Consider the following 13,086-nt stretch of genomic DNA (forward strand, 5'->3'; position numbering starts at 1 on the left):
GAATTTTTGGCTTGATAATTATAAACAATCGTAAGAGGAATTTCAAAGAAATTTTCATAATTAATAGTTTTTCTATTTCAGTTCTGTTTTTGTTTTTGGCGCACTTCAACATCTGTTCAATATTCGTTCAAGGCCTTCTTAGAAATATTAACGAAAAAATGTTTACCTTGAAATGCGTCATTTGAAAATTGTGAAGTCTCATTTCCTCAATAATGCATATAAGTAACATAAAACCATGGGGCATGGGAACATATATGTTTTATTAAATGTTTCATAAGTTCGATAAGATTTCGGAGCCAAACAATTTTACCTGAGAATGAATGCTGGGAGCATTTGGACCTCCAATGTCATAAACTAGTACCTACAATTACCGTCAAAGCAGGATTGTTAGAATTACTTTGATAATGGTGGGATTCACGTTGGTCACGGCGTAGGTGGCTTCCATGAGACATTTCAGTTAATAAGCTGGAAAATTACTGGATTATCAAATTCTATTCATATGTAAACTCGACCTTGAAATCATCATCGTCATCACGCCTCCAAATCGCAGACGGAGAAGCAATGTGTACATACACAAAAAAAGTGCGTGCGTACAAAGTACACATGTCAGAAGTGAAACTTCTTTGGAAAACAAATTTTTAAGTCTTGTTCATATTTATACAAAAATAAAAGTTTAGATTTCCGACACTTAGAGGGAGGGAAGATATGTTAGAAATTGAATTAAGTTAATTGTCATTAAAATATTAAAATTGTCGAAAATTAATACAAATTATAAATTCAATTTTTTAAATTTATTTCTTCGATAGTAAAAACACGTGGCATTTTATTTACAATTCGTCATTTGTGATTTCAATAAATTATTTTTCATGAAATATAAAATACAAATATTTCATAAATTCTCTTTACGAAATTTTAATTTTAAAAATAGAATTTCTATAAGGTAATTTACCTTTCTCACTCTCTCTCAATCGATCTCAATCGCTCTCTCCCTATTCTTCGAGAAAAACGCTGCAAATCTCCGTGACGTTCCGTAAAATTTTTACCCTCAAGCGCCTAAAGAAGTTTCACTTCAAAAACATACATAAAAAAATACACGTAAGTGTATAAATATTCTGTGAAATCAAAATTGTTATAATGTTTCGTTTGCCTAAATACTCGTAGATATCGCGTATGTATGTCACCTTCGTATGGAAGGTCGTATAATTACGATGTAACTGATAACGATGACGTGACTAACACGATTATATTCCTAAAAAACGACTATACAAAATGTGACTACACTTAAATAAATTTAAAAAATGCATCTATTTGAGTACAATAAAAGTTAATGTTACTATATTAGTACACGGCCTCCAATTGAATGAAGGCGCCCCGCCCCGCTCTATCAGCTACTATTTTCCAATAATTCCCCGCTATCTATTTTATTATATCCCAGGTGGGATCTCCTCTCTTTTTTCTTCCCACTGGTCCATCCCAATTATGGGTATTATCAGTGGCGTAACTATACCATCTGGGGCTCGTGGCAAATTCTTTTGACTGGCCCTATCAGTAAAAATCGTCACGTTGTACTCAGTTTAATTTTAATAAACTTCGAGATTTTCGGCGTAATAAATTACACGTTGTATATGTCCCACTAATGGCCTCTTCTCTTAGGCGAGAGGGAATGGTCTGTAGTCCCCACGCTAGCCCGATGCGTATTGGAGACTTCACATTCATCCATAGAACATAATATCTCTTGGTCAGGGGCCCTCTTAGGTCGGGGGCCCGTGGCATTTTGCCTATGTATTATTAACCCTTCTGTCATCAAACACGGGCAATGTGATCTGCACATTTACACTTTAACTTTTTTGAATGTCTGTTATGTTTGTATGGCTTCGTATTATGCTAAAAGTAGAAATGTAAAATCACCTTTGAATTCGTAAACAAGTTCGTGAACAAGTATGCAACACTGTGCGCTCACAAAAGTTACACACAGCATTGCCGATGGAAACAGAATCCAAACGCGATTCCAGCTTAGTAGGTGTTCTGCTATAGTTGCACAAAATGTTTGTAAACAAATGGGCTGTACGCTATTTTCGTGAAATCGTACATTTAGACTATTTATTACTTTGTCTTTAATTTTCAACGGAAGAATAATAATAAATAATCTTTATTTCTTCTATCACATATACATACAAGGTTATTATGATTAAACTAAGGTGGTAACATTTGGAAGTGTATGTGAGAGACTTCAGACTGGTCTCTGTAACAGGAGACCTGAGTGACAGATAGCCAGCCTCTCCACCACCGGTACACGTGCAACGAGGTCAGTGTCATAAGATACAATAGAAGACAGAAACAACGTAAAAATAAATTTGGTGTGTGTTTGTGTGTGTGTTTGTGTGTGTGTGTGTGTGTGCGTGCGTGCGCGCGCGCGCGTGTGTTTGAATAGAACGCTCCATAGCTTATGGAGCGTTATATATCCGCTTATACTATATATATAGCGTATATCCTTTGGCATACTCCAACGTTCTATATTAGCGCCGTAAATACTTACTAAGTGTAAAGATAAAGTGTTGATGTTAATTAGAGCGATGTTATTTTAATAAATCTTACTTCATTAGGTCTTATTGTGGAAAGGACGCCACCTATTACGTGGATAGAACAGATTAAGAACCAGCTAAACCATCCACACCATAAATGCAATAGATATTCGTCCGTGATGATTGGCAGGTTTGCTAAGAGGATAATCACTTCAAATAAATATAATTACCCAACATCCGCTTCGTTAAAAGCCCAGTGATTAAGAAGAGCAATGATCGCAGAGTTATACGTAACGAGGGTGACGACTGACGTTTTGTATTAAATCTGACATACACGAACTAAACTCCTACTTTCTGCCTGTTTCACAATGTACGGATAAGTTCTACATAAGTTCCAAATTAGCCATTAATTACTTATTGGTAGGATAAACACTATTGTTGCGTTTCACGACTGTCAGATAGCGCTATTCGTCACATAAAGTCCATCCTGTTAGCGTGAGAGATATGTCTGTTGATAGATTAACCAAAATCTAGTCAATTATAATATATACCGAGGTCTAGTATATTGAGTGTAGTTGCACAAGTGAGAAAATAGACCGAATCATTGATTGTAGTCATAATAATCATTGTACTAGCGTTGCTGAGTATTCTGCCCTCATTTCGTTATCGTTCATACACTTGAAATAATCATTATTATTAATTGATCAAAGCAATATTGTGTTACTTTTCAATTACGTCTTATTATTAATAGTTTTTAATTTTATTTATTTATGAGCAATGTTGGCCTAGTGGCTTCAGCGTGCGACTCTCATACCTGAGATCGTAGGTTCGATCCCCGGCTGTGCACTAATGGACTTGCTTTCTATGTGCGCATTTAACATTTCCTCGAACGGTGAAGGAAAACATCGTGAGGAAACCGACATGTCTTGGACCCAAAAAGTCGACGGCGTGTGTCAGGCACTGGAAGCTGATGTCCTACTTGCCTATTAGATTTAAAAATGATCATTAAACAGATTCAGAAATCTGAGGTCAAGACCTAAATGAGGTTGTAGCGCCACTGTTTTTTTATAGTTATTTATAGTTTATTTTGATTCATTATTTGAATCATAGACATAGAATCAAGAAACTAGTCGAGGACAATCTATCTTCAGGATATAAAACTATATGAAACATTGGTTATTTTTGCACAATTGCAATTGCTTATCCAGCTGTTTTCATGAATTTGATGACGCAATTTACTTGGGCTTAACTAAATGTTAAGATTCTATATCAGTGTGTAAACATAGATATGGGGTAAAGTACAAGATTCATGATTAGCTACAAAGTTTTTCCTTTAACCTTCTTGGGTTATTTTTACAATTTACAATCGGAGAATCGTGAGTTATATAAAGTAACTAGTGGACCCTACAGACGTTGTCCTGCATGATATTTCAAGCAATTAGTAAAGAAAAGTATGAAAGTACCGACTGCAGCGCCATCTGGCGGGCTGATTTGTGAATCTAAACCATTCCCAGATCCCCTTGAACACACACAAAAAATTTCATCAAAATCGGTCCAGTCGTTTGAGAGAAGTTCAGTGACATACACACTCACAGAAGAATTATATATATAAAGATAGCAAGATAATAAGAGTATTCTTAGTAACATTTCGAACCCCGACAGTGTTTGGATTGCTTTAAAATAATATCAATAAGATTTTATATTCTTAGTTCCGTCCGTACTAAGGCATTTCTTAGTTACATCTGCGGATTAACGCAGGTATATAAATTTTCTGTGTCTATTTCTGTCTTGAAACACTTGTAAATTTAAAAAAATCTTAAGAAAATTAATAAATCTTTGAAGGTATAAAATATCAATCCCGCAATCTTGTACTTCTCATAATTATTCATCCATTTCAACTTGGTGTTGCCAAAAGTAGCCGGAAATACCCATAACGTATGCTAATTTTAAGTACAATGGTGACAGTCATTTCTTGAAAGCTTTCGATTTTTGTCTCCATTTCTCCGAAGTGGCGATTTCACATACATACAAACACTATGTACTCGTATAGGGAGAAAGGCGTTTCTTTCGGCGTCGTGACTTCAGGTTTTATTAAGGAGTAACTGTGGTCATCCATAAAATAAGCAATTTGACTGGATATAATAAGTAATTTTCACATCCGCTGTAGTTAATCACTATTGTATATTTATAATTTTAAAATGACAAATTTGATCACAGCACTTACTTTTACAGAAACAGTACCTTAGTCTACAGAGTTCAATTATACTGATAAATAAACTTTTAATTGAAAATTTTGTTTGCCAGGCCGAGAATCGAACCGATTCAAATCTTAAAAAACAGCCTGCACTTACTAGAAAATTTGCCTCGATCCGTGATGAGAATAAGTTTCTCTAACAAACATGGATAAAATAAAGGATAATAATGAAATCTGATTTTAACTAGACTAAATTCTGTTTTGATATATTCTGTATTATTCTGTAAGAGCGCGATAATTTAAGACCCAGTAAGTAAAATTAAGTGTTAAACGCATTCTATTCAATTTATAAATAGTTGTTAAAATACGGTATATGAGTAAAAGACTCTACTCGATATCGGTTTCCGGTTTAAATCATATTGCGTTTATCAAAACACATGATGGCATTCAACTTCTGTATATTAAATATTAAGAGGGGTTTGTTTTGTAATCCAATAAATCCTTTTGAAAGAAATCTTCATTTCTATCGATGGTTTAGGTTCAGCGTGAGACGTAAAATGTGTTTTCCATACAAAGATTTAAACCTCCTGCTTCCTTATTTATCCCTAAGGATAAATTAATTAAGGTAAATCTCTTATGCTGTTATACAGAATCTTAGGAAAGGAGTTGCTCATACACTTGCGTCCGTACGGAAAATGATACTGATATTCCAACCTCTTAATGAAATGTAAATTTTTAAAAGCATGTTAGAATTTTTAACGAATGAGCGATAATTATCCCATATATCATAGCATGTATTTTTTATAAATATGCAATACATCTTTGAATTCTTATTTCATGTTTTGTGGTGATTTATCCTGTTACAAGAAAATATCAATGATTAAGCTGTTGCAATCCAATTTTGCCATCCATCATCAGTTAAATTAAATGTTTTTTTTTATATCAAAATAAATAATGAATAACAATTTTATAGGAACGAATAATTGTGTTTTATTCATAATATTATAGTTGTGTTAAAAGGATAAAAGACACAGCTGAGGCGTTTGGTGGAGCCTGCAGGAGAAGAAACAGACTTAGATAATATTAATTAACATTTAAAAATAATCAGGGTTATTACAGAGAATCATCAACTTTTAAAGCGATGCCTTTGCTGGGATGTCGATAGTGAGACTTAGCGTGAAAGTATGACTTCTAAACATATGACCCTTGACATACCAAAATGCAGTAAGCAATATCGTAACTAAAAATTATATTAATTATTGTTTGTTATCACATTCTGTATTTGCTTGTACGGTAAAGGAAACAGCGTATGAAAACCGCAAGTTGTAGAACACCAAAAATTGCCTAAAAGGTAAAACTGATACAGATGAGGTCACAACCGTGGGTTGTAGCGCTACGTTTTTAATACTAAAAAGCCATTTTGTCTATAAAAAGAGCACATATTTAAAATCTCCTAAAAACCTGATATTTATAAGAACCTGTTGTTTTCGCTATGACGTTCGAGTCTACGTTACATCTCCATTTCATATAAAATAAATTAAACCCGATCACTAAAATAGCCTTTTAAATAATATTCAATATACAAAATGAGTTTCTCAAGCCGCATCTAAGTTCTTTTGAAAGCTTGTTTTCAAAATTAGTCGCCCTAGAATAGACGCGTAAGCAAGCAAAAATTTATTCAGATCTCGTAAAACGTTAACGAAATTATTTTTAATTTTGAACATTCACTTATAAATAGAAAGCGATTTGCGAATAGTACGAGTGTAACGCGAACTGAGGCAAAGCAGAAATTTTCATTGGATTTATTTAAAGTAATTTGGAGAGAAAAGCTAAATTAGTCTCCAATAAGTTTGTGGTGCTTGGTACAGCAAGGCATAACGGTATCACTTGCAATCTATCTATCTATCGCTTGCAACTGTATAAATCGCAAATTTGACGCCACGTGGAGTACTGTTCTCACGCCTGGTCGAGGGCTCCCCAGTACCAGATCCTTCCACTAGACTGTATCCAGGAAGAGCGGTTCAAATCTTCGATGAATAATCTCTTTCCGAGCTGCTTGATCCCTTGGCGTTGAGTGGAGATGTGGGGACTCTCTGCATCTTCTACCGCATTTAAAAAGGACAGTATTCAGAGAAGTTGTTCGTTTCATCATCGGTCATATCTCCGCACATTACATCTTTATTTTTTCAAGATTTTATTAAATTCATTGCCTTTATTACAAAATATTATACTGTCGTCAATATTAATGAAAAACATTTTAGTTTGAAAAGATTTTATTTTTTGACTAGGAACTTCAAGGAAGAATATGGACTTATTAGTAGTTAAAATGGGGTCCAGTAAAGGACATTAACTGCGTTATTGTTCACATAATTAAAGATAGACTTACATGTATATTTAATCCTATACCACTTTATTATAAAACTCAACACAGCATTTGTTACATTATTTTTTCCATAAAATTGGTATCCAACAAGCAAGCTGTTGCTATTCACGTTTTATAGTAAGGTGATATAGTTCAAATAACACGTTGCTGCCAAAGCAATACTTCATTTTTAAATTAAGTTACTCGTTAGGAATTAAATAAACACCATACTACAAATGCACCTTCATTAACATTCACTCTAACACGAACCTACTATAACTTATAATTATTTTTATTAATATAATGAATAACAAGTACATTTTTACTTAATTCAGATTATGACATTACACAGTAACATCATGTAATAATTGATACAGATCTGAATTGCGTATGTAAAAATTGTGAGCGTGGATTTTATAAATGCAAAAAACGCCATAACATGCTCTTACATAGGCTCTTAAAAATGTCAACAATGTTTTTTAGGATTACGTCATCTCTTACTCTTTATAAGAATACTGATTCCGGTATCTGTATTATATTAATTTTACTCTACATCAGGTGCATAAGCAGCTATAAAATCGTTTTTGATTGCATCCAAAATAATTTTATCACAGGCGTATGGTGAATTGGATGTTTTGGTACAATTAAATTTCTTGAAACAATTTTTTCTCTCGACTCCATTGCTGTCACAACATATCAGTATAGCAGTTTTGCATATATCCATGCTGAAAGTAGGTGCTTTGGTACTAGTCTGAAAAAAGAAAATTTCTTATTACAGTATTACAGTAGTGTTAAGGTGAAAATAAATATGATATATTACGATTTTTTAAATTATGACCAGTCTATAAATTATCAATATGATTAGTACACAAAGATACTTGGCATTCAGATAGAACCTATTTCGTCGTTTCGATGATGAAATGAGACTTTTTTTAGACCCAAAACTAAACTTATTCCATAGTATAGCAGTGGTATAGTTTACCTCTGCTTGAATAGTCCCATGTTGTACTGGCGGCTGCTTGGGCATCGGCCTGCTAGGTGTAATAGGTGTCAGAGAAATTGGACGCATCCCATTTTGGTCATCACTGCTACCCCAAATTCTTTCATTTTCAATATCATCATCATTTTGGCCAAATTTATTATCCAAGGGATCGCTAGTGTTTTTGTTTCCACTTGAGGGTAAGTAAACGGGCACGACGATAACTTGGGGTTCTTGTCTTCTAAACAGAAGTTGATTTATTAGCTCTTGTTGCATTTTTAGTCTTGTCTCTAATACTGTAATTCTATATTCTTGGTAGGATTCGTAGTCGCTTCGTTCCATTTCACGTTCCCAAAAATTTCTCGAGTATGGTGAATAATGTCGTTTTCGTCGTCTGACATTTTGCTCTGAATTGCTATAAACGTTTTTTACATCGTCAAGCACAACATCACTATTACTGCTTTCGGAATAGTCTGGTACTCTCGCTGCGTCGGTTAGAAGGAAAAAACAAACGAATACTATCCCAGCTGTTAGCTTCATCTGAAATAAAAACATTAAAATTTGGTAGACTTTGCACTTTAATGAAGGCCATTGGACAAAATAATTTCCTTATATATTATATATAAGTTGTATCGATTTATTATATGATCATAAATCATAAATTTGATTAAATTCGGCAGTTAATAACCCTCTTAAACCTTGCGGTTATCACTTGTGACATTGTTATCTCAAACACTATTTGCCTAAATAGGATGTACCTAACGTTATAGACCGCACCTGAGCAAATCTGATCGGTATTATCTTTAGACATAATTTTTTTCAAGCAATATGGCTGAATTAAATAATTCTGTCTCAGTAGTAATGTTTAATGTTATTGGTTCGTATTTATAAAAGATCTATCAATCGACGCTGTGCGATCTGTAACCTCAGGGCATTGAACCTTTTGCTAATATTTTTAACCAATTGTCCCAACTTGTTCCAAATATGCATACATAAATTCTCACATCACAAACATATTTAAATAAATTCTTTACACGATAATAAAGTGTCTGTATTATTCAAGTTCGCGTGACTGGCGCCAAAACTTCTACAGTCTAATAATTACTTTTTTTATTTAATCAGTGTAATATAGAAACTATTACCTTGAATATAAGTTCCAAGAGCACTGCACAATAGGATAAATTCACTCGTAGACTAGTTATTTAAACTCGATTATCGTGTTGCGCGTCTTTATCTCGCGACCTTTTGTGAAAGACTGGCTAGAAATACTCGAACGTATACATTTATACTCCAAACGAGTTATATTTAGTATGTCAATGAGTAACTTCCGAGTTTTCAACGGTTTTCCGATTAACATCGTTAAATACTTATATTTTATCTGTTAATTGTTGTGTGTTGTTGTTATGTGTGTTATACAGTATTTACGTCAAGGTAGACCAAAGTAAAGTGGCTGTACATCGTTTATTTTCATAAATATACATTGATTTAAGAAGATTCTGGACGATTGCTGGTGACGCCTTGGGGTTTTAGCGGATATGCACAGCAGCGAGTCCCAAATAACCCTCTACCACGAAGCAGTCCTGAAGCGGGAGGGTTTGCGTTTCCCCCACAAAAAAAGGTTTTACCAGAAAACAAATTCGCCGCTGAAGGAAGGTTTACGCTTAGATGGTTCAAGAACGCTTCCCTGTTATGGCAACTACTAGTCAGGAATAAGATTCAATTAAACCTTATATATATCATAATTCTCTTTTTAAAGCTAGCAAGGACAAAAAGTATATTAAGCCCAAGATGTTTTATAATAAGTTGTCTTATTTTGTTGGAGAAAGTTAGAATTCTTGTACATCATATTTTATCCTTCCCTTAGGGAGGTCATTAAGAGAGATTTATGTAGTGTGCCGCCTTCATGGCTCAGTGCGTTACGCATATTTTAATTTATTTTTTGGTAAAAACACCAGATTAGTTGATATAAATAAATTGTTTTTTACTTATTCTAATGCAAAAATAGAATTTGTACAATACCCGTTACAAACCACAGCGGTTTTCTAATGTAACATATTGTGATTATATTATATTATTTTGTAAAATAAAGAAATTAAAAAAAAACAAAATAACCTAAATACCACGAAAGTAGTCTGATGTAAAATAATTATTATATCAGATACTTTCTTTTTGTTTTACTTTTTCCAAACAAGTTACATCATATGATTTATAACATTAAACTATTATAACAGCATTTACCTTATTTATAACGAATTGACCACGTGTTTTAATAACCCTTGACGTAATACAGCATAGGGTTACATAATTTTACTGAATTCCTACGTATACGTAAATTCCTAGCAGGAAAAATTATGTGCTGGCCCACACACTGTTTCCCGCGAAACGTCATGACATTGCTTTTTTTGAATTGGCTGGGTATAGTTCGACATAAATTATTGCTATATACAATATGTCACGCATCGTCATAAAACTTAAACGACAATAATTCAAGAGTCATTGGTTTAACAAAGTATCATAGACTATCGGAATTTCTTGGCTCTTGGTGATTATAGACCAGTCATTATAGACATTCGAAATCGAAAATTTGATAATAATTCCAAAAGTTTTCAAACTTCGGTCAAGTGAATGGTACATTGGGACGACAATAAATCTCATTTTGCAACCTTGTCCGCAGTCCGGAACATTGTTAAAATTGCAATTAAATTAATTTTTGCTGTATGGTCGTGAAAAAAATTCCAAAATTTCTGCAAACTTGGGGAAGTTTTCGATATAATATTTCATATCACGTATAAAATTAGCAACCAACCTAAGTGTACGGAACATTTTTTGTTATTTATTTTATTTTCGATATATCTGTCAAATTTGAAGAACTTTTGGAACGTTTTCCTTCAGTTTAATAAATAAAAACATTAATTTTTAATAACAAAAAATGTTCCGTACACTTAAATTGGTTGCAAATTTGACACGTGATGTAAAATAATATATTTAACACCACTCCAACTTTGCAGAACTTTTGGAATTTTGGTCTCAAGAACTGAGCAAATTATCATTTATTAAATTTTTAAAAATGTTCCGGACCGCAGAGCAGGTTGCAAAATTTTATAGTTTGTTTTAATACCACTCCCAACCTTACATCAAAATTTGAAAACTTTTGGAATTATAATGAATTAATTGTCCCGACTGACTGGACTATTAGTGATCTCGTGGGGTAGGGCCTACACTTATCTAACTTATACCTTCCATTATTAAAACATTTCTTTATTTGCAACAGTAGTTCAAAATACATACAGTGTTTTAAAGTATTGTTTTTTTTCAAATAATAAATAAAGAAAACCGCCAATAGTATAAATTAAAAATATAATATAGCCTAGGAGAAAAATACAGATGACGTACGTGATGTAGAATGGTGATTTATTTCGAGTGCTCACGTGACGGGAAAACAGATGTTGAGATTGGGGTTTTACCCACGATTTAAAATGTGTTATCATCCATTAATATTTTTACAGCACAGTAACAGATAAAAAAAATCAGGCCAACCAACAATATACTAATAGGGAATTATTCAAAACCGTACTACAACATGAGCCAATTGTAATAACATGTATATGTAAAATAATTATTACTATTTAGATTATGATGTTAAAATATCTTTAAAAAGTAATACAATATTATATGTATAGGACGCAAATATATCGTGTTAAACATTTCAATAGTAATGTATTTTTTATATTTTCCAGTATCTTCAAATACTAAATATATATATCTAACATAATGCATAATGCATTTAAGTTACAACAATATACATACAACAATTATAGCAAGCAATAAAAGTATTTAAATTATCAAATCTACAGTATTAATCCTTATTACCTTAACCTTCTGAAACTAAGTATAACTTCCGTGTGTAACGTATTCCATCTGACATATCGGTGTAAAACTTAACGGTAAGTCTAGACTTTGTATCTTAATCTAAGAATAAAGAGTAACTTATCACGCTTTAAAGTTTAAACAAAGAAATGTTATCCATTTCCGATATTCCATTGATTAAATTCACGTTTCACTTTCAGTATGAAGTGTTCTTTTTTATATTTATTATATAGGTATTGTGACAGTAGCAAGTTTATATATAAAAGCAGTTGACTGTAAAAAAGTATCCAAAATATTCAAAACATTAAGCGAAACTTGCCTGAGGGTGGGCCATGAGGTATTTAAAAAATTGCTACCCATGTAGCAAAGAATTTAATCACCTTCCCACATGTAACAGATCACTGCCGTGAGATGCTTTGATTTTAGATCAAGGGGAAGATGATTAGATTTTTAATGGTTAGGTGGCTTAATAATGTAGAAGACTTTAGATCACACTTTTTAGACAACAATTATAAATATCTTAACTGTTTTTATTATTATGACATTATTATTAACATGACATTTGCATGGATTTATATGCCTGATTGTGAGTTTTTTTTTAATTTAGTCAATTTGAATGTAACACTTTCTTTGCAAATAAACGATTTATTATAGTGCGCCTGTTTTCTACTTTTAAATGTTACATGTCACTGTAGAATGATAACCTCGTAATTCAAAAAAGCATGTATTTTTTATTCTTAGACTCTTATGTATAACTGTTATATTCTAATGAAGTAAGGGATTAGTTAATAAAGTAAATTAGTCATTTTTACTTTCAAAAATGATGGACAAAAGCACAAAATAATATTGTAACGAACATTGACGAAATGAATAATATTTTTCGTTTCCTGTACAGTTTGGTTCGATGGACATACGAGGTTATCATTGTACAGCGACAATAATATACTTTTTGGATGCACAGACTCCCTTATAGAGAATTTAAATCGAGTTTTTTGCTGAAGCAAACAGATCGACCAACAAAGCTGTTTCTCTCAATAAAGTTATAGGTCTGCGGTTACAATTAAAGTGCCTGATGTTTCTACAGATGGAATGGCCTTTTAGGAGATTTATTTTATTTTCAATTGAGTTAGTTAAAGGATGGTTTGGGTCGTAAATAAGTTAT

The 13,086-nt window shown here is 32.7% G+C and overlaps 1 protein-coding gene and 1 long non-coding RNA gene across 3 annotated transcripts in view; one reads left to right on the forward strand and one right to left on the reverse strand.

Annotated features, from left to right (window-relative positions):
* LOC125053075 overlaps nt 1-13,086 on the forward strand; it is a 113,574-nt gene that overhangs the window by 52,745 nt on the left and 47,743 nt on the right. The window lies entirely within an intron of this gene.
* On the reverse strand, nt 8,185-9,481 carry LOC125053076. Its single transcript, XR_007117528.1, has 2 exons — nt 9,200-9,481; nt 8,185-8,597 (listed from the first exon to the last, which is right to left on the reverse strand). It is a non-coding gene; the product is annotated as an uncharacterized LOC125053076 (long non-coding RNA).

Source organism: Pieris napi, chromosome 10 (genome assembly GCF_905475465.1).
Source record: "Pieris napi chromosome 10, ilPieNapi1.2, whole genome shotgun sequence".
In the NCBI taxonomy this organism is placed as follows: Eukaryota; Metazoa; Arthropoda; class Insecta; order Lepidoptera; family Pieridae; genus Pieris; species Pieris napi.